We start from the raw sequence: 22,455 nt of genomic DNA on the forward strand, positions 1-22,455 counted from the left end.
GACACAAATATCGTAATGAAAATAAACCCTTTCTTTCCTTGTAGGTTAATTCTACATGAAGGAAAACAGCTAACAATAATGTAGAATGTATTGGGGGAGGTGGTTGCCCAAATCGATGGGAACAGTGCTCACAGTGAAACATGAAAAGCCGGCAATTCAGCAGCAGCATACACCGGCACCCGACAATTTAGAACAGAAAGAATAGAGCTTCACACATAGATTAGATAGATAGAAACATGTCAGTCACATATATATGAAGTACAGTGACAGTGCTGCTTACTGTACTTGTCATTTAGTGTAAAGGATTTATTAAAAAAAATAACAGTGTTTTCATGCACCGTCTCTTTAAAAAAGCCGGCCGGCAACTCAGCATCTGTACCCGACAATTTAGAACAGAAAGAATAGAGCTTCACACATAGATTAGATAGACAGAAACATGTCAGTCACATATATAATAAGTACAGTGACAGTGTGGCTTACTGTACTTGTCATTTAGTGTAAAGGATTTATTTAAAAAAATATTAGTGTTTTCATGCACCGTCTCTTCAAAAAAGCCGGCCGGCAATTCAGCAGCGGTACCCGACAATTTATAACAGAAAGAATAGAGCATCACACATAGATTAGATAGATAGAAACATGTCAGTCACATATATAATAAGTACAGTGATAGTGTTGATTACTGTACTTGTCATTTAATGTTAAAATAAAGGATTTATTAAAAAAAAAATTGGCGTGGGGTTCCCCGTAATTTTAGTCTCTAGCGGGAGTTAAGCAGACGGCTGGGGCAGATGTTTGAAGCCTGGGAAGGGGGTAATACCCACGGAGCTCCCCAGGCTACTAATATCAGCCCCCAGCTGAATACCTAGCCTTTACTAGCTATTAAAATGGGGGACCCCCCCCCAAAAAAATGACGTGGGGTCCCCCCTATTTTAATAGCTAGCAAAGGCTAGGCAGCCAGCTGGGGGCTGATATTAATAGCCCAGGAAGGGTGCCATGAATATTGGCCCCCTCCCAGGCTAGAAACACCAGCCGTCAGCCGCCCCAGAAATGGTGCATCCATAGGATGCGCCAACTCTGGCACTTAGCCTCACTCTTCCACGCTGCCCTGGTGCAGTGGCAGGGGGTAATAGTGGTGGGGTTCATGTCAGCGCCAGCTGCCATGAAGCCCAGGTTAGTAATGATGGGCGTCTATAAGACACCCCCATTACTAACCTACAAAGTGTTAAAAAGAAAAAACACACACTACACGCAGAAAAAAATAATTTATTTGAAATAAAACACACCATTTTATTTAATTCTTAGTTTACTAAAAAAAAAAAAAATAGTTACCTGTCCACGTTCCTGCGCTGATCTCCCATGCACAGCTGTCACATCTGGAGATGGTGACAGCTGTGCATGGCTGCTGTAAGCTCACGCTGCCGGGAACACGTCCGCTCCCGGCAGCGTGAGCCCCTGACTGAGGTCACCGGAGTGCATTCAGTCAGCGCAACTCCGGAGACCTCCTTTACGGCACTGCTGTACCGTGGGAATTTCTCACAGTACAGCAGGGCCGTAAAGGAGCTAACCGGAGCAGCGCTGCCTGAACTCCGGCGAACCCGCTTATGCAATGACGGGACTGCTTTACGGCCCTGGCATTCTAGCGGCGGCAGCGGTTTAGAGCGGTCACATTTTATGTGGCTGCTCTAAACTGGAGATCTTCGTGGGACACTCGTGGACTACTACGGAGGGGTAATGATAAGGTTGTGGTTTATTATTTTATATTTTATTACAGGAGATCGATGGCTTCGGGGAATTAGGTGTCTAGGTGAGTATAGGTGTAGTTTTTTATTTTTTACTTTATTTTAGGTGGCGATCGGCGGGGACAGGTAATGTATGAACTAATTTATTTTAGGTAACCACTGGCCACCAATGACATGTATTTAAAATTTATTGGGGACCAAAAACAAATATATATGGGGGCCTAAAAGAATAAAAGATGTATAGGGGCAAAAATAACATATGGGGCAGTTTAAATAGCAGGATCAGGCTGATGGGAACTACTGCTCCCATGAAGCTGATCCTGCTGGCACGAGTGGACGGGGGACAGACATAGGCCGATGGGAGTAGTAGTGTCACATTGGCCTATGTCTGCCTGCATGCAGACACCCGCAGACATCCCACACACATCGCGCACACCCGCAGACATCGCACAGACACCGCGCACACACCCGCAGACATCGCACAGACACTCCACACACATCGCACAGACACCCCGCACACATCGCACAGACACCGCGCACACCCGCACAGACACCGTGCACACCCGCACACACCCGCAGACAACGCACAGACACCCCGCACACACTCGCAGACATCGCACAGACACCGCGCACACAATAATCATGACGGGTCTGATGGTCTGGGAGGTGAGGCTGACCTGTGCGGCCGTGGGAAAGTTCATGTGAGTTCATGCAGTCAAGCATGAACTCACATGAACCCTCTGAGGGCACCGCGGCTACTTCAAATGAACAGCTGATCGGCATCACCTGATTCCTCAGCTGTTCATTTGAAATAACCGGCGGGAAAGCGCAGCACAGGACGGGAAAGCCGGCGGTGAAGTCTTTTCACTGCCGGCTTCCCCGCCCGGGTCCTTCACTCCCCGCTCCTTGGTGCTGCGCTCCCTGCCCGGTCCTAACTTACGATCAGGATGGGGCGAGCGGAGGATCGGGGTGGGAGGCTGCGGGGAAGCAGTATGGGGCTGTGTGATTGTTTAAAAGCCGGCGGATTTTTACCGCCCGCCGGCTTTTAAACAATCAGGAGAATTCTCCCACGCTGGGATGGCATTCTGATGACAGGCTGGATCGCAGCTGAGCGCTGCCATCCAGCTTGTCATCCTTCAGAGACACCGCAGAGCGCAGGCATTATGGGAACTTCCGATTCCGGTATTCGATATTGTAAAAATATCGGAACTCAGTATCGGAACTCCGATACCGTGAATATCGGCCGATACCCGATATTTCAGTATCGGAATGCTCAACACTAGTAACCAAACATTCTCGGTCTTTCCAAGCCTTTAATAGATTGACGTGGTAAATCTGCTCAGGTTTCCTCTTCTCGGGCTGATACACCCTGTAGTTCATGTCCCCAGTTTTTTCTCTGACTTTATAAGGGCCTTGCCACCTGGCCAAGAACTTAGTTTATGCGGTGGGTACCAAACCCAACACTCTATCCCATTGTTTAAAGGACCTAACTGTGGCCTTGCTATTGTAACCTCAGCTCTGAGCTGCCCTTCATTCAGGAGATTTTCCTTTATGATAGGCATGATGGAAGTAATCTGGTCCTGCATACCCGCAATGTGCTTTATAATGCTTTTATGAGGGGTGGGCTCCTGTTCCCATGTCTCTTTGGCAATATCCAGCTGGCCCCTGGGATGTCTACCATATAATAGTTTGAATGGAAAGAACCCTGTGGGAGACTGCGGTATCTCCCAGATGGCGAACATTAGATATGGCAACAACATATCCCAGTCCCTCCCATCTTTAGCTACCATAAACATAGATTTCAGGGTCTTATTAAATCTTTCTACTAGACCATCGATCTGTGGGTGGTAGACTGACTTGCGCTACTGTTTGATCTGGAGCAGTGTACACAATTCTTTAGTGACCTTGGACAAAAAAGGAGTCCCCTGATCCGTAAGGATCTCCTTTGGTAGCCCAAGGCAGCAGAACGAAACAAACAGCTCCCGGGTAATACGTTTTGCCAAGGTATGACAAAGAGCAATCGCTACCAGGTAACAAGTCGCTTAATTCACTACAACCAAAATGTTTTAGTGTCCAGAGTTGATTTCACTATTGGCCCTAGAAGATCCATAGCAATCCGCTCAAAAGGTACCTCTATAACAGGCAGAGGAACCAGTGGACTATCGAAGCTTACTGTGGGTGCGGTCAGCTGACATTCTGGGCATGACTCACAAACCTCAGAACCTCGGCATCAACCCCGAGCCAAAAGTACCACTGCAGAATACGCTCTTGCGTTTTTTCAGCTCCCCGATGAACTCTCAGCACGTGTTTGTGGTCCATCTCAAGCACCTCCCGGCAGTATGATTGGGGCACTACCAGCTGTTCTATTATTTCATCACAGATTTTGTCAACCTGGTATAATGACTCCTGGTTGACCACCATACAAGGAAAAACTGCTTGTGCGCCAGGTTTCTGTGCCACCCCATTTATCATTATTACCCATTCCTGGGCTAGTGTGGGATCCTGGAGCTGAGCTGTCCCAAACGTACCCCATTGACTCGCCCAGAGGGATGGGAACGACTCGATACCCGGGCCTTTGCCTGGCCTTGAGGATGTCGCGGTGGTCGGCTCCCGGGCCCGTACCCTGGGGTCAGCTTTTAAAAGGGGATTATTTGTTAAATCTATGAAAGTTCGTGACGCCACCTGTGGTTTCTGGTGAGAATCACCAGCGCTGCGGCAGTCCACTGAGGCTGGCGATAAGGCAGCTCGATGGTATAGCTCCCCACAGGTGGAGCTAGGCCTCAGGGCAGCATACGGAGAGGGGGATGCAGGACAGGCGAGACCCAGCCGGGTCAGAGCAAGAATGGGGACGGACACAGTACACACTTCAGTACCTTTTACTGATGGAAATTCAGGCACGTCCCGGAGCACTGTAGGGTGAGGGGTGCACGTCCGGATTCTCCCCAGAGAGCGGGTGTAGGGCCTCCTGTCTCTTACCTCTCTGTAGTAAGTTTCTGACCTGCCTGGAGCTAGGCCTAACTTGGTTTCTGTTCTGAACCTGCTGACTTGGTGATAGGGCTTTCTGTTGGAGATCACTCTCCCTATTCTCTGGGGTCTCCGTGATTCCTGACCCTGGTACGTATCAGCTTTCGGTGATCCTGGGACATGTAGTTCGCCAGGGGTTCTGGTTGTTTTCTAGTGGTCATGAAGATCCACGTAGACTCTCGGACCCGGTGTCTGGAATATTCTTCGGGGTGAGCAGGTTAAGCTCCTCTGCCCCCTATATTACTCACTTTCCACTCGCCTTCGGCCCCGCTCGGGCCCTCACTAGGCTACACACACTGCAGCCGGGATGCTGCTCTTCTTCGCCGCTCTCAGAGCGTCTGCACACTCCTAGCTCTCTATCCTGAGCTCTGTGAGTTCTAGTCTGGACTCACTCTACAGACTGTACTGAACTCTTTCTGCAGGAACTTCTAGGCTCTGGCTCGACTGCACTGACTCCTTCTGTGTCTGAGCAGGAACTCCCTAGCTGCTCTGTACTCTAGCAGGCTAGGAACTGAACTGCCTAGCTCCACCTTCCCTATTTATATCCCTAACGGGCTCCCTCTGGTGGTCTGAGGTGGAAGTTGGAGGTATGTGTATGCTGTGGGGGCCTCTTGTGGAGAAATCCGGCAATACACCCCTCTAGGATCTGTGGTACCAAGCGCAGCTGGGCGCCACATTCCCCCCTAGCAAAGCTCAGCACTCCCGGGCTGAAGTACATTTTATAAACCAATAAACATTAACAATCTTCCCTTTATGGGAGGCACATTTCTTAAACGTTGCATAACAAAAACATTATAAACATATAAAATATTTTCAGCAGTTCAATAATGGTGCTCCTTCCGGCGAAGCACCTGTCCATGATAGGCTGGCCCAGCCGGGTCATCAGCCGTAGATGGCGGGGGTTTGCTCTCCTCCCCCACCTTGTGGACATTCAGGGCCATGGGTATGACAGGGGTTACAGGTCCTGCTGACGGGGCGGCCGCTTCGGCCTGCTCGGTGCCGAGCTCGGGTTGAACATCAGGGCGGTTAACCGGTATTCCGGCGTCGTGCTGTTCCTCGGACATTCTGGCGCCCCCCTAGCGAACTGTGACCTAACTTCTTTTCTTTTCTTCCGGTAGGCCGCAGCTCCGCAGGTGACGGTCTCTTTCAGGACCTTGCGTCGCTTGCGTCCTACGTCAGAGCGTTCAGCGACGCTCCTTCCAGGACCTGGCGCTTCCTGGTTTGACGTCGAGGTGTGGGGCGTGTCCGGGGCTTTGCGCGCTTTTGCAGGTACGCCCCTCAGTTTTCCGCGGTTACGCCCTTCTTCTCACTCGGAGGCCCAAAAATGGCGGCAATCTTCACCACAGTTTAACATACACAGTTTTTAATTAAAGGCGCACAGTACCTGGTGGCAAAGGGCATAACAATCCGTCATTGCAGCGGGCACGCGATCCTGTTCGCGACGCCAGGAAAGATGACTCACCCAGAGGGATGGGGACGACTTGGTACCCAGGCCTTTGCCTGGCCTTGAGGATGTCGCGGTGGTCGGCTCCCGGGCCCGTACCCTGGGGTTAGCTTTTAAAAGGGGATTATTTGTTAACTCTATGAAAGTTCGTGACGCCACCTGTGGTTTCTGGTGAGAATCACCAGCGCTGCGGCAGTCCACTGAGGCCGGTGATAAGGCAGCTCGATGGTATAGCTCCCCACAGGTGGAGCTAGGCCTGAGGGCAGCGTATGGAGAGGGGGATGCAGGACAGGCGAGACCCAGCTGGGTCAGAGCAAGAACGGGGACGGACACAGTAGTCACTTCAGTACCTTTTACTGATGGAAATTCAGGCACGTCCCGGAGCACTGTAGGGTGAGGGGTGCACGTCCGGATTCTCCCCAGTGAGCGGGTGTAGGGCCTCCTGTCTCTTGCTTCCCTGTAGTAAGTTTCTGACCTGCCTGGAGCTAGGCCTAACTTGGTTTCTGTTCTGCACCTGCTGACTTGGTGATAGGGCCTTCTGTAGGAGATCACTCTCCCTATTCTCTGGGGTCTCCGTGATTCCTGACCCTGGTACGTATCAGCTTTTGGTGATCCTGGGACATGTAGTTTGCCAGGGGTTCCGGTTGTTTTCTACTGGTCATGAAGATCCAAGTAGACTCTCGGACCCGGTGTCTGGTATATTCTTCGGGGTGAGCTGGTTAAGCTCTTCTGCCCCCTATATTACTCACTTTCCACTCACCTTCGACCCCGCTCAGGCCCTCACTAGGCTACACACACTGCAGCCGGGACGCTGCTCTTCTTCGCCGCTCTCAGAGCGTTGGCACACTCCTAGCTCTCTATCCTGAGCTCTGTGAGTTTTAGTCTGGACTCACTCTACAGACTGTACTGAACTCTTTCTGCAGGAACTGCTAGGCTCTGGCTCGACTGCACTGACTCCTTCTGTGTCTGAGCAGGAACTCCCTAGCTGCTCTGTACTCTAGCAGGCTAGGAACTGAACTGCCTAGCTCCACCTTCCCTATTTATATCCCTAGCGGGCTCCCTCTGGTGGTCTGAGGTGGAAGGTGGAGGTGTGTGTATGCTGTGGGGGCCTCTTGTGGAGAAATCTGGCAATACACCCCTTTAAGATCTGTGGTACCAAGCGCAGCTGGGCGCCACACCATGATACTTCCAGCTCCGGAACTAATGTGGCCTCCTCAACCTCTCCTGCCAAGACCTCAAGGGGAAACTTATCGGGATTACAATCTGTCCCTATTATGGTGACCCCTACAGCAGGTATCCCTGACTCAGGATCTTCGGGTTCAGCACCCGGATATACCTTTAGCTTTGGAGGGTTCATTTTGATCTCCCATATTGAGCAAGTCTCTTCCCAAAACAGTCCCACATGGAAGGGTCTTTACCACTCTGTCACGCTGTCTCTGCGTACTGGAGGTCAGGGGCCTAAGCTGACCCTAAGCTGGGGCCCTGACTAATCCCTCTACCTGGAGGTACTGTTAAAGGTACAGAGGTCCAGGCCGCCAGCGTAACCCCTACCTCCTGAGGATCCCTGCACCTCAGTAATCTAGTCCTGAGAAGGACCCCGATCACAACAATAGGGGACAGGAAATAATATGCCAACACTCAGTACTTAGACGAACGAGACAGTACAAGGGTCAAACCAAAAACCACCTTGCATACAAAAACTACTCACAACAACAGAGGGAACACCAACGGGAAAGGAGATAAATGATAAAGCGAGGAAGGGAAAAATCACACCAAATACACTTAGCTCAGAACTCCAAAACACCACGATCCGCTCTGTATGAAATGCTTTCACCGACACTTCCCTAACAGACCGGCAGGCATTTGAAGGAGTCCCACTACAGCAGCATTGATTGCAGCTGGGCGAGGCTGGACCTCGTCTAGCACAGAGAGAGAGAGAGTTAACTCCCTCACTGCCGAAAAACACAAAGCACCAAAAACTCAGCTGCGAGAAGTCAGGCTGTGTAATCGTGACGATCTTCGTGGCGACACACCCGTGACAGTACCCCCCCTTCTACGAGGGGCCTCCGGACCCTCAGGGCCAGGTTTATCCGGGTGAGTCGTGTGGAAGGCCCGAACTAATCGGTCTGCATTAATATCCGACGCAGGAACCCACATCCTCTCCTCAGGACCATATCCCTTCCAATGAACCAGGTACTGAAGGGACCGGCGATTAAAGCGTGAATCGATGACCCTCGATACCTGGAACTCCAAGTTACCATTGACCACCACTGGAGGGGGAGGTAAAGGTGACGGTACCACCGGCGCCACATACCTCTTAAGCAACGATCTGTGGAACACGTTGTGAATTTTAAACGTAGGGGGGAGGTCAAGACGGAATGCCACCGGATTAATTGACTGATCCTGTACGGCCCGATGAACCTGGGACCCAGTTTCCAGGAGGGAACCTTAAGTTTTATATTCCTGGTAGACAACCATACCCGATCGTTCACACTTAGGTCCGGACCAGACACTCTCCTCCTATCAGCCATACGTTTGTATCGGTTCCCCATAGTATTCAGATTATTCAGTACCCCTCTCCATACTGAAGCGAGTGATGAGGAAAATCGTTCCTCCTCAGGAACCCCCGAAGAGCCCCCCCTACTGAAAGTACAAAACTGGGGGTGACAACCATATGCCCCAAAAAACGGGGACTTACCAGTGGACTCGCTCCGCCTATTATTAAGAGCAAACTCTGCCAGAGGTAAGAAAGAAGCCCAGTCCTCCTAGTTCTCTGACACAAAACACCGGAGATATGTCTCCAAGCTCTGGTTCATACGTTCCGTCTGACCATTGGTCTGATGATGAAAAGCCGATGAGAACGATAAATGCATCCCCCGCCGTATACATAACGCCTTCCAGAATTTGGACACAAACTGAGAACCCCGATCTGACACCACCTCGGAGGGTACCCCGTGAAGCCTCACAATCTCCCCAATGAACACCTGCGCAAGAGTTTTAGCATTAGGAAGAGCAGGAAGAGCGATAAAATGTGCCATCTTGCTGAACCTGTCCACTACAACGAGTATGACCGTTTTACCCGAAGACGGCGGGGGGTCCGTAATAAAGTCCATAGACAGATGAGTCCAAGGACGCTCCGGGATCTTCAAAGGTAAGAGGGCCCCAGACGGACGGGTATGTGAGGTCTTAGAGCGCGCACAAACCCCACAGGACGCGACAAAAGTTACCACCTCCTTATGTAAGTTAGGCCACCAAAACCGACGCGAGAGGAGATCCACCGTTGCTTTACTCCCCGGGTGTCCTGCCAAAGCTGAGTTATGGTGTGCCTCGATCACCTTTTGTCGCAACTGATCTGGAACAAACAGTCTCCCCGGAGGTCCAACAGGGGCGTCCCTCTGAGCCTCCAATACCTCCTCCTCAAGCTCAGAGCATACTGCCGAAACCACCACCCCCTCCTGAAGGATAGGAACCGGGTCGTCCGTATTCCCGGCCCCAGGGAAACTACGAGATAAGGCATCCGCCTTTACATTTTTTGACCCAGGACGATATGTAACGACAAAATTAAACCTGGTAAAAAACAATGACCACCTAGCTTGTCTGGGATTCAGACGTTTTGCGGACTCCAGATATAGCAGGTTCTTGTGATCGGTGATGACGGTGACCGGATGGACTGCCCCCTCTAAAAAATGGCGCCACTCCTCAAAAGCTAACTTAATGGCCAAGAGTTCCCTATTGCCGACATCGTAATTCCTCTCAGCGGACGACAATTTTTTTAGAGAAAAAGGCGCACGGATGCCACTTACCAGGGGACGAACCTTGTGACAACACTGCTCCCACCCCTACCTCGGAAGCGTCTACCTCTACAATGAATGGCTGTGACGCATCAGGTTGAATGAGTATGGGTGCCGAGGCAAAACATTTTTTCAAGGAGGAGAATGCTTGACAAGCCTTGTCAGACCACCTAGAAAAATCCGTCCCCTTTTTAGTCATGTCTGTGAGAGGCTTAACCATGGAAGAGAAATTCCGAATGAACTTCCGGTAATAATTAGCAAACCCCAGGAAACGTTGTAGTGCCTTAAGATTCTCTGGCCGATCCCACTCAAGAACTGCCCGCACTTTCCCAGGGTCCATACGAAAACCGGACGCTGAAACCAGGAAGCCTAAAAACTGGAGTTCCTGTACGGCGAACACACACTTTTCCCATTTGGCATACAGTTTATTATCCCGCAAGATCTGTAACACCTGCCTAACGTGCTCCTGATGAGACACACCAGATCCGGCGAGTAAATTAAGATATCATCCAGATATATGACAACAAACTGTCCCACCAGGCGGCGAAAAATGTCATTAACAAAGTGTTGGAACACCTCCGGGGCATTAGTCAGACCGAATGGCATGACAAGGTTCTCATAATGCCCCTCCGGAGTGTTAAACGCCGTCTTCCACTCATCCCCCTCCTTCATCCTAATCAGATTGTACGCCCCCCTGAGATCCAACTTAGAGAACCATTTGGCGCCCACGATCTGATTAAAGAGATCGGGAATAAGTGGGAGCGGATATGGATCTCGGACCGTAATCCGATTAAGTTCACGGAAATCCAGGCAAGGGCGAAGGCCTCCATCTTTCTTCTTAACAAAGAAGAACCCCGTGGCCACCGGTGAAGATGAAGGTCTAATATGCCCCTTAGCCAGACTTTCTGAAATATAATCCTTCATGGCCTGCCTCTCAGGACCAGAAAGGTTATACAACCTAGCTTTAGGTAACTTGGCCTCAGGGAGCAGTTTTACAGAACAGTCATACTCGCGATGAGGAGGTAGTTCCTGACACCCTTTCTCCGAGAATACATCCTCAAAGTCCGCCAGAAATGGAGGCAAGACCCTAGGAGTAACCGCACCGATGACAGTATTCATGCAGTTTTTATTACAGAATTTACTCCATTGGCTTATCTCTCTGGATTGCCAATTAATAACCGGGTTATGCTTAGTTAACCAAGGAAGGCCCAACACTATAGGAGTAGGAAGACCCTCCAACACGTAGCAAGACAACAGTTCTTTATGTATCGCCCCCACTTGAAGTTTTACGTTATGCACAGCTTGCAAAAAACTTCCCTGACCGAGAGGCCTGGCATCGATCGAGAATATGGGGATGGGTTTAGCCAACTCACTCAATCGCATACCTTGAACCCGGGCAAACCGAGCGTCCACCAGATTAGCCCCGGCCCCACTATCCAGAAGAACAGATATCCTCTCAGTTCTCGTACCCACCACCACCTCCGCCGGTACGAGAAACTGAGACGAACCTAGGGACGAAATACCTACTCCCAGATTGCCGTCCACCACACAACCTGGGATCAACAGTTTTCCGACGACTCTTCACTCTGCAAGGGACGGGATGGACACCCCCCAATAAAATGTCCCTTTCTCCCGCAGAAGAAACACCTTCCTGTCTTATGGCGCACCACCGGTCCCCTCCCCCGAAATGATGTCCCTCCTAATTGCATAGGCTCCTCTGGACTGACCAGGGGAACCACCATATGAGGGGACCTTGTAGGAGGTGGAGTCATCACAGGGGGTGGAGTTATCCCGCACCTCTCCCGAAGCCGTCTGTCAATGCGAATAGCAAGGGCCATAGCGGCTTCCAGTGACGCGGGAGAGTCATACTGTGCCAATACATCCTTTAATTTGTCGGATAAACCTTGACAAAACTGGCTCCTAAGAGCCGGGTCATTCCACTGGGTGTCCGTGGCCCACCTACGGAACTCCGAACAGAATTCCTCCGCCGGACGATCTCCCTGCTGGATCCTACGTAACTTAGATTCAGCAAGGGAGATCCGATCCGGGTCATCATATACGAGACCCAGAGCTGCAAAAAACCTATCCACTGACTGGAGAGCCGGGGAGCCCGGGGGAAGAGAGAACGCCCAAGATTGTGGGTCCCCTTGTAGGAGCGAGATGACTATTCCCACCCTTTGTTCTTCACTCCCCGATGACCGAGGCCGCAGCCGAAAGTACAACTTGCATGCCTCCCGGAAAACAAAAAACTTGTCCCGCCCCCCAGTGAACCTGTCAGGGAGAGCTACTTTAGGTTCTGGTCCGGCTTGCTCCTGGGGATATAAAACCTTAGACCTAACGTCCGCCAGCTCCATGGACAAACTCTGCAACTGCCGAGCTAGACTGGCTACTGGATCTATGGTAGCTGGAGAGAATCTTAGTTGGTCGGTGAAAATGTCACGCTGTCTCTGCGTACTGGAGGTCAGGGGCCTAAGCTGACCCTAAGCTGGGGCCCTGACTAATCCCTCTACCTGAAGGTACTGTTAAAGGTACAGAGGTCCAGGCCGCCAGCGTAACCCCTACCTCCTGAGGATCCCTGCACCTCAGCAATCTAGTCCTGAGAAGGACCCCGATCACAACAATAGGGGACAGGAAATAATATGCCAATACTCAGTACTTAGACGAACGAGACAGTACAAGGGTCAAACCAAAAACCACCTTGCATACAAAAACTACTCACAACAACAGAGGGAACACCAACGGGAAAGGAGATAAATGATAAAGCGAGGAAGGGAAAAATCACACCAAATACACTTAGCTCAGAACTCCAAAACACCACGATCCGCTCTGTATGTCTGTATGAAATGCTTTCACCGACACTTCCCTAACAGACCGGCAGGCATTTGAAGGAGTCCCACTACAGCAGCATTGATTGCAGCTGGGCGAGGCTGAACCTCGTCTAGCACAGAGAGAGAGAGAGAGTTAACTCCCTCACTGCCGAAAAACACAAAGCACCAAAAACTCAGCTGCGAGAAGTCAGGCTGTGTAATCGTGACGATCTTCGTGGCAACACACCCGTGACACACTCCCACTGTATGTTTAATCTCCCCACACGGGGTAGAAAAGGTAACCTCCACCGTCGGATACTCCCGGAGGTCTCTGTGTATACACATGACCCCGATTTTCCGACCAATGGGGTTTTCCCAACCAATGACTCATGGACAAGTGGCACTAGGCTCCCTGAGTCCAAGAGAGCCTCCGTCTGGTACCCGTTGACGCCTACCTGGCACAAATGGGGTTCACTTCGTGTGGCGTTTGTAACCGTGGTGCAAACAGTCTGGGCATACATAGATACCCATCGAGTAAACCCGCAGTCCATGGGCTCAGCAGTCAGGTGGGAGTTGGCAGCCCCATGTCCTGGCCATTGGCAGCTCCAGAACCTGATGGCGGTGGCACTTCTGGTTTGCAAGATCGGTTTAGGGGACACTGAGCTCCTCCCCTCGAATGTGGCACGGTTTGGACTAACCCCAGCAGAGGGTCGTATTCCTTTCCCAGGCTCCTGGACTTGCAGGGCCCGGTGTGAAACTAACAGTGGGTCAGAGTCCCGTACGAAGTCCTGGGTGGCCACTTAACACTCGATCAGGCTAACCACCTGATCCAGGTTGCTCGAGTCTTACCCAGCACTGTATGGCTACCGGCAGAGTTCGCAACAACCGGTCAATGACTACCCTCTCTATTATCTGAGCTGGGCTCAAGGTCTCAGGCTGGAGCCATTTTTTTTACTAACTGCAACAAGTCATACGCCGGCAACCTAGCGGGTCGGGCCTCCACGAAGGACCCCTGGTACACTCCTTGTGCCCATATGACTCGCCCCCTGGGCCGTGAGGCACTCGGATCCGGGCAATAGGGGAACGAAGGGGGTAGTAGTGGCGACCCGGTCCGTGGCTCAGGGTGGTCAGACCAGTGGTAGTCCCTTTATAAGTTTCAAGTGATGTCCGACTACGCCACCCGTGGATTGCGGTTATTAGGAACCGCCGCTGCAAGGTAGACCGCTGGGGCTGATGATGTATGTAGCTGGGATGGTGTGACTCCCCACGGGAAGTGTGCGGCCCCAGGGCAGTGTAGTGGATGGTGGGAGTGATGGTGGTGAGAGTCCCGGTACCAATAGTGCTGGAGGCGCAAAGGAGCACACAGACAACAAGTTACAGTCCAGGGTCTTTACTCACAGTTCATTTGTTCCAGGTCACTTCTGTACAGGTAGTGACCACCCAAGCCGCGCTGCGTCCACCAGGTGTGGGGCTCGGTCAACTCCCAGGCAGCTCAGAAGTATGGCTCAGGACCCCCTTCAATCCTTCCTCTGGCCTGTCTCACCAGTGACCCACTTTTGTCCAGCTGCCACGGACTTGTGCGGTTAAACGTGGATCCCGTTCTCCGCTGTCCTTTATGGTGCCTTCCTAGCAGGTTTGATGAGGTGCTGCACCAATAAATGGTCACAGCCTCCGGTCTTTGGCTGAGGGTTGTTTCTCCTCCACCAACTTGGGATCCGGTACCCTTAATCTGCCTGACCCTTCACCCTGTATTCTCGTGGGTTCTTAGGGTCCCTTCCACCTTCTTGCTCCTGAGCCCTTCTGTTTCTCTCTCTTCTTCTTCTTTTCTGTTCCTTCTTCTTCCCCTTTCTCGTGGAGCTGGGCTGAGAAGAAACCACAGCTCCCCTTCACCTCCTCTCTCTCTCCACTCCACTCTCTTCCTCGGCCTCTCCCTAGGCCCACTCTGGAGTAGAGCTCCTACAGAGCCTCTACTCCCTGTCTTCTCCTCTCTCTGCACAGACTGTCCTGTGTCCTAAGATGGTGCCCACCTTTTATACCTCCCTCTAGCCATGAGCCCAGGTGACCAGCAACCAATGGGCTCCTACCTACGCTCAGGAACCATCCCCTATCTGCTCCTACATCACCGGGTATTCCTCCCCCCTCCCCACTCCAGCCAGGAACATGGTCTGTCGTACCTGCATTTCTGTCTAATGGGAGTACCGTTGAGCTGTCCCTCGGAAATGGGGTGAGTGTGCTGTATGCAGCTAACTGAGCCCTGGTCCATACTCCATCCTTACCCGGGAGTGGAATATCACACCTCTGGCAGAGGTGCAACACCCCTGTAGCGGCCGAACCCTCGGGGTGCTACATTCCCCCCTGGTAAACCACAGCACGTCCTTAGGCTGGAAAAGAGCAAGAACAGTTAAGTACAGGACATGCAAAAACTTTGTAAAACATTTCACATCAGGAAACAGGCAGCACGGTTCAGTTCCCTTTATGGGAAACACTTTTCTTTTCTTGTTACACTATTATAAAACACGTACTAATACTTCTGGAACTCTTTTGACATATAAACATTATAGAAAACATTCACAACACTATTTAGCAGCATATAAAAACTTTTCATATAAAACATTTACAAGAAAACATTTTCAAAAATACATTCTTGTATCCTGGCGGCGGTGCAACTTGCGACCAGGTGTGCATTCTTCTTTTAAGTGCAGGAACCTTGGCAAACTTGTAAACATGAGGGACTCGTTGTCCCGAGGTAGACGTGGTAGTCTTTTTATAAAACCAGTAGGGGGAGCTTTAGGAAGCACAACTATTTACAGGGGATTGGCCGTTCCCAGTCCTCGGCCGGTTAGAAAGGGGGAATGGCTGCTCTCAGTCCTCAGCCAGGTAAAGGAAAGGGATGGCTGCTCTCAGTCCTCAGCCAGGTAGGGGATAAGGGGTAACTTTCACACAGTCAACAGTTCCATAACAGTCCCAACGGGGACCACACTTTACTCTGGAAACAGTTCCAAAAACAGTGCTCTGTACCCTGACGGGTAACTATTTGCACAGGTACTCTGCCACTCGCTAGTAGCGGTGTCCTCCAGACGCTCCTTCTTCCTCCTCATACTGATCTTCAGACCATCATCATCATCAGGGCCAGTATGATGAGCAAATAGGTCCACGCCCAGCGGTGGTATAGTGGGGGGACCCGGTTTGGGAGCAGCGCCCAGGGGCACGAGGCCTTGCGACCAGGCCGATGACGCTTCCTTCTTTACGGCGCCCGGGGTCAAGGGGCGTGGCGTCGGGCGGGGCACGGCCGCGGCGCTCGCCGCTTGAGGCCTAGCTGGGAGCAGTGGCAGCGCGGCAACAGGTGCGGTGAGTGGGGCTTCGGGTTCTGCTACGGGAGGCTGGGGCAGGCTTGCAGCTGCTGGGCCCGAGGTGGTAACGTCCCCTGTACTTGCCTCGGTCCTCGTGGCTCCCTCCGCGACGCTGTCTCCGGCCTTCACTCCTCCTGCTCCGTCCTCAGAGGCAGGCGGACTCCGGGGTGCGGGTGATACCTGCCGCTGGCGGGTTTCAGCCTGCCGGGCCAGTTCCTCCCTCCACTCGATGAGCGCACCCCGCTGCGCCCGGACCATCCTCCGCTCCAGGTCCTCCAGCGCAGCTTGCGCACGCTCCGGATCTCTGGGGAGCTGCGCTAGGATCTCTGCCAGGCTGCAGGGCGGTTCAGTCTGCAGCAGGCTCCGGGCCAAGAGGTTGGTATTGCTGAACGCGTCCATTCCCGGGTGCTGCCTGTCTAGACTGATCCAGACCGCGCCCTGCCCCATGGTTTTCTTCTCTTCCCACCCCCATTGGGGGTGGTCCTGGGGCAACTTGGTGACAATTACTTTCAGGGGCAGCCCCCCCACCTTGATGGACATTTCCACAGCCGCACTCATGGCTGTTGGGGGTGGGCTCCTTCTTTGGCGCCATTCTGGGACCCGGCCCACGATGGGAGGCGGCCTCCTGTGGTCTTTTGGCGCGCACATTATGGCGCTCGTTCTTCTGGGGCGGGCGCCATTTTCAACACGGTCAATTTCAGTAAAACAGTCTCTTTCTCTTCAGGCGCGCAGTACCCATTGTTAGCGGGCACGAAATCCTGCCGGCTACGCCAAAGCTGACTCGCCCCCTGGACCGTGGGACACTCGGATCCGGGCAATAGGGGAATGATGGGGGTATTAGTGGCGACCCGGTCCGTGGCTCAGGGTGGTCAGACCAGTGGTAGTCCCTTTATAAGTTTCAAGTGATGTCCGACTACGCCACCCGTGGATTGCGGTTATTAGGAACCGCCGCTGCAAGGTAGACCGCTGGGGCTGATGATGTATGCAGCTGGGATGGTGTGACTCCCCACGGGAAGTGTGCGGCCCCAGGGCAGTGTAGTGGATGGTTGGAGTGATGGTGGTGAGAGTCCCGGTACCAATAGTGCTGGAGGCGCAAAGGAGCACACAGACAACAAGTTACAGTCCAGGGTCTTTACTCACAGTTCATTTGTTCCGGGTCACTTCTGTACAGGTAGTGACCACCCAAGCCGCGCTGAGTCCACCAGGTGTGGGGCTCGGTCAACTCCAAGGCAGCTCAGAAGTATGGCTCAGGACCCCCTTCAATCCTTCCTCTGGCCTGTCTCACCAGTGACCCACTTTTGTCCAGCTGCCGCGGACTTGTGCGGTTAAATGTGGATCCCGTTCTCCGCTGTCCTTTATGGTGCCTTCCTAGCAGGTTTGATGAGGTGCTGCACCAATAAATGGTCACAGCCTCCGGTCTTTGGCTGAGGGTTGTTTCTCCTCCACCAACTTGGGATCCGGTACCCTTAATCTGCCTGACCCTTCACCCTGTATTCTCGTGGGTTCTTAGGGTCCCTTCCACCTTCTTGTTCCTGAGCCCTTCTGTTTCTCTCTCTCTCTTCTTCTTCTTTCCTGTTCCTTCTTCTTCCCCTTTCTCGTGGAGCTGGGCTGAGAAGAAACCACAGCTCCCCTTCACCTCCTCTCTCTCTCCACTCCACTCTCTTCCTCGGCCTCTCCCTAGGCCCACTCTGGAGTAGAGCTCCTACAGAGCCTCTACTCCCTGTCTTCTCCTCTCTCTGCACAGACTGTCCTGTGTCCTAAGATGGTGCCCACCGTTTATACCTCCCTCTAGCCATGAGCCCAGGTGACCAGCAATCAATGGGCTCCTACCTACGCTCAGGAACCGTACCCTATCTGCTCCTACATCACCGGGTATTCCTCCCCCCTCCCCACTCCAGCCAGGGACATGGTCTGTCGTACCTGCATTTCTGTCTAATGGGAGTACCGTTGAGCTGTCCCTCGGAAATGGGGTGAGTGTGCTGTATGCAGCTAACTGAGCCCTGGTCCATACTCCATCCTTTCCCGGGAGTGGAATATCACACCTCTGGCAGAGGTGCAACACCCCTGTAGCGGCCGAACCCTCGGGGCGCTACACATACATACATATTCACCCCCAGTAGGAAAAGAATCTCACCTTTGAGTTTCTCATAGTCTTGGGCGTCCTCCCGGCTGAGATCAAAGTAAGTCTTCTGGGCATCTCCCATCAGTAACATGTAAGGCAGCAGCGTTTCCACCTGTGAATTTAGCGAGACAGAGATCAAGGCAAGCTGAATGACACGTCCTTTATTGTTCAAATACTGCATACATGAAAATTGCTCACCTCCGGATCGCAGCTGGGGACACGTGAAATAAAGTCCAGTGCCGCTGGCACTTGCACACCCGTTAGGTTCTCGGGTGCTAACGTGTTTGCTCACGTCGCTGGCTCTGGTCTGTGTTAGCTTCACACAGCCAGCATATGTTCACAGCACCTTTAGCTCTGCTACATGTGAAATCCCAAACACAAACTGAAATACCCAAACCTTAACTCCAGGTTTAAATGAAAACCGTGGCCATGGGCCACTTGTAAGACTCGCACTGGAGGGAGAAATCTGTCCCACTACCATCCTACAGATCTCTCCAAAAATAAAACTCAAATACAAGTTTTCCTAAACTGACTTGGTCAAATAACTTGACCCAGTACACACTTAATTTTATTTTCCATGCTAACCACAGCTGTGCCTGTGATTACAATGCACTCCAGTCGTTAAGTATGCTTCTAAGCACATTCTGGGGCACACATAACGTCCCTCACATATGGTTATTCTCACTGTCTCACACTATATTATTTAATGGTGACTACTTACCGGGGCTGTTTCCTGTGGGAAAGTCCCCTTTACTCCAATTCTGCATTTCAAAGCTGTGAAAAAATAATATAGAAGTCAAAAGACGGAAGGAAATGTCATGTGCAATGTTCTAGATGAACGCTTCTGCTACAAGAGCCTTGTGATATGGATAGGGATATACAATTCACTTTGGTAAACTCCACTACAGAGATTAAATTTTTAGATATTCTGGTTAAATGAAACAAAAGTGGCTTTTCTACGTTATATTCCAAGCCGACAGATAGGAATAGCATTCTAAAAGTTGAAAGCCACCATCCTAGAAAATTAGTGGAGTCACTTCCCTATAGTCAGTACTTGAAATTGAAAAGAATAGTCAGTGAGGAAACAGATGTACAGGCAGCATTTGATGGTTTGACAGAGAAATTCATAAATAGGAATTATCCGTTGAGAGTATTAAATACATGTGAAGATAGAGCAAAGCCAATGAACTGCACTGTATTATTATAAAAGGCGTGTTCCAAATGATGTACCAAAAAGGATCCCTTTGGTCTCAACATATTGTGAGGAGAGTCATGGGGTTGCAGAAATTATAAACAAGCATTGGTCGATGTTCGGGAAATGTGAACAGTAGGTTGAGTAATTTATTGTTCCACCACTGTTCTCATACACAGGGCCGGTTTTGGACAAAGTGGGGCTCTGGACAAAAGTTTAAAGTGGGGACTCAAATGCGAACATATTGCACCATCACAGAAACATTTAGGTTGTATTTATATGTGCTGAGTTCAGGCCGTTAAATGAGCGTGATCGGCAATATTGAAGTCGTTCGGTGCTTGTTTCACAGCCTCTTTACATCGGCTGATGAAGAATGATGGGGACAGAACAATCACTAATAGATCAATCTGTCCCCATACAGTATCATGTTATCAGCAGCATATCTGCAGTTTGTACCTGGCAATGTGGTGCTGAGAACAATAAACAATCCATTCACTCAATGAATAGGCAGTAGTGGTGGTCAAACGTGCTCGGATAAGGGGTTAACCGAGCATGCTTGGGTGTTATCCGAGTATCTTCGGCATGCTCATATATTATGTTCGAGGCCCAGCGTCTGCATGATTTGAGGCTGTTAGGCTGCGTGCCCACTATGCGTTTTTCAAGCGTTTTTGCCGCAGAATTTCCGCAGCGAAAACACTTAAAAAATGCTTGGTAATACGTGCCCCATGGTCCCCAATGATAATCCGCATGTGCTGTGCACATTGTTGTGGTTAATTTTTTTAATATCTAGATATCGTTATTAATTTAGAAAAAAAAAATTATAATTTTCCTATCTCTGAAGTCTGCTTGAATGTTTTCTAATTTTACATTGTGGAATGTCTGACTAAGATACTTGTTTCCTGTAAAGTCCTTGACAAGAAGGTTTACGCTGGGCCAAGGGAAATTTGTTACTAATAAGTCTATTTCGGTTTTCTGCTCAGTTGTATGTAACAATGAAGTTCTGTTTTGTCTAGCTAATAAATATGATGAGTCTTTGTTGCCACACAAGAAGACTCTACCTGCTGACAATGCATGTCACATGTATTCTGTCTCTCTTCCTTCATCGATGAAGTATCTTAATTTGAATCTCACTGGCAATGTGAAGACCCTTTGCTGTCTATTCCAAAGTTCTCCTTAAAACAAAGAGGGTCTCCGTAACAGTACAAGGTGTCTGAAACTTGGGATTGTCATAACCGGACCTCCTCTGGACCCGTCAACAAGGATCTCTCTGGGAATTACTGAATAAAATCCGCGGTAAATAATCCCTTGTATTACTACTAATTCAGTACTACCTAGAGGGCTCCAGGATGGGTAATTGGTGGTCCTAACAAGACAATCATTTTTGAACCCTTGCCAGTGATTGAATTTGTTGTCTTATATGTTTCAATGTGGCTTTTAGATGTATGATTAACGATTGAATGAAGGTTGAATGATAATTGAATGAAGTGACGAGTAACCAACCTTGCCCAGCGTGTCGGGATTTGGCACCTCCGCAGTTCTTCTGTATATTTCAGGAGTCGGAGGATTGTTTTATGTTGTTTGTTTTGTCTACGTCATAAATGTCTGGTATGATATTGTAAACTATGAGGATCCTTGAATATGGGACTGAATGATTTTTGATTGACCAATAAGGGACTACGGTCTCTGCTTGATAAGGGACCCTGTTAGGTGTGTTCCTTCACATGTGGTGGAGAGGAAAATCGGTCCGTAAGAGGATCAGGGAAGTGTGATTGCCTATAACAGAGAAATCCTTCATGGTAAGGTAGTACTCTGAGGGTATTGAATTCCCCTCTAAATTGATAAGGGCACCCTCAAGAAAGGGGTAACTGAATGCAGTTTTTAGCCCGAATACAGCAGGGGGATTAATATCAGCGATTGTACAGTGTGCATTGAATGATTGACGTATTGTTAAGTCGTTTTTGATGAATCAGAATCGTTGTCCTCAGTGTCTGTGTTCTGTTTTGTGTAAGCTCAAGAGAGGGAAAATCATAGTAGCTGAAGTTCTTGCTTAGCCTGTATACCCAGACTGGGAAACATATAGTATAAAAAGTAACACTTATTGCAGATATAATTGTCACGCAGTGACTTTACAAGGTGTAGAAGGAAAACCTCTGAAGTGCGAAATGTTATATGATCATGTAGAAATAATTGCAATAGTAGGTGGAGCAGTAGGCTTGGTATTGTTATTTGCTTGGTTGTGTGTAAGAATCTCCCTAGCTCACAGGGCTGGAAAATCTGTGTTAGTACTTCCTTAAAGATCTGTCTTCCGAGGCTCAGAGGAGACTGGGACAGGATCAGATCCGTCTTTCGAGGATCAGAGGAGACTGGGACGGGATCAAATTTAGAGTCTGAGAGGCTCTAGGTGTGCTGAAGAGAGTTCTGCGGTAACTCTGGCACAGTGGTTGCAGTCATGGAGACTGGCAACAGTAAGGAATTGACTAACCTAAAGGGTGTGGCCCCAGTTCCAGCATGTGAGATAGTGGAGAGACTGAAAGGGAAAGGAGCAGTAGAGGGATGTGAAATAATATTGAGGAAATTTGGTATAGGAAAGTGGGGAAATTTGGAGGAGAAGGAATGGGAGAAATATATCTGCAATTGGGAAGGATGGTTGAAAGATAAAAACAAACCAGAGCAGGCTAGGATGTGGTTAGAAGTAGCAAAACGTCTCTCAATGAGTGAACATACATCAGAGGAAACCAGGCATGGAACTGTCTATGTAATCTATGATAGTTTGAAAAACTCTCAAATCCCTGTAGTCTCTGTACCTGATGTAAATTCTGCACCCCGTTCAGCACCCCCGCCTTATGCTGGGTCAATGGCATGGACTTGCAGACATTGTGGTCATCAGAATCCACCTGGGGTTAATTGTTGCAGGTGCTGTGGGTCTTCACACCCAGGGACAACACCCAGGGTGCCTCTGTTCCCTATGAGGACCACTAGTCATGTA

This window comes from Phyllobates terribilis, unplaced genomic scaffold, assembly GCF_046119375.1.
Source record: "Phyllobates terribilis strain yellow unplaced genomic scaffold, ASM4611937v1 Scaffold_12__6_contigs__length_324123572, whole genome shotgun sequence".
In the NCBI taxonomy this organism is placed as follows: domain Eukaryota; kingdom Metazoa; phylum Chordata; class Amphibia; order Anura; family Dendrobatidae; genus Phyllobates; species Phyllobates terribilis.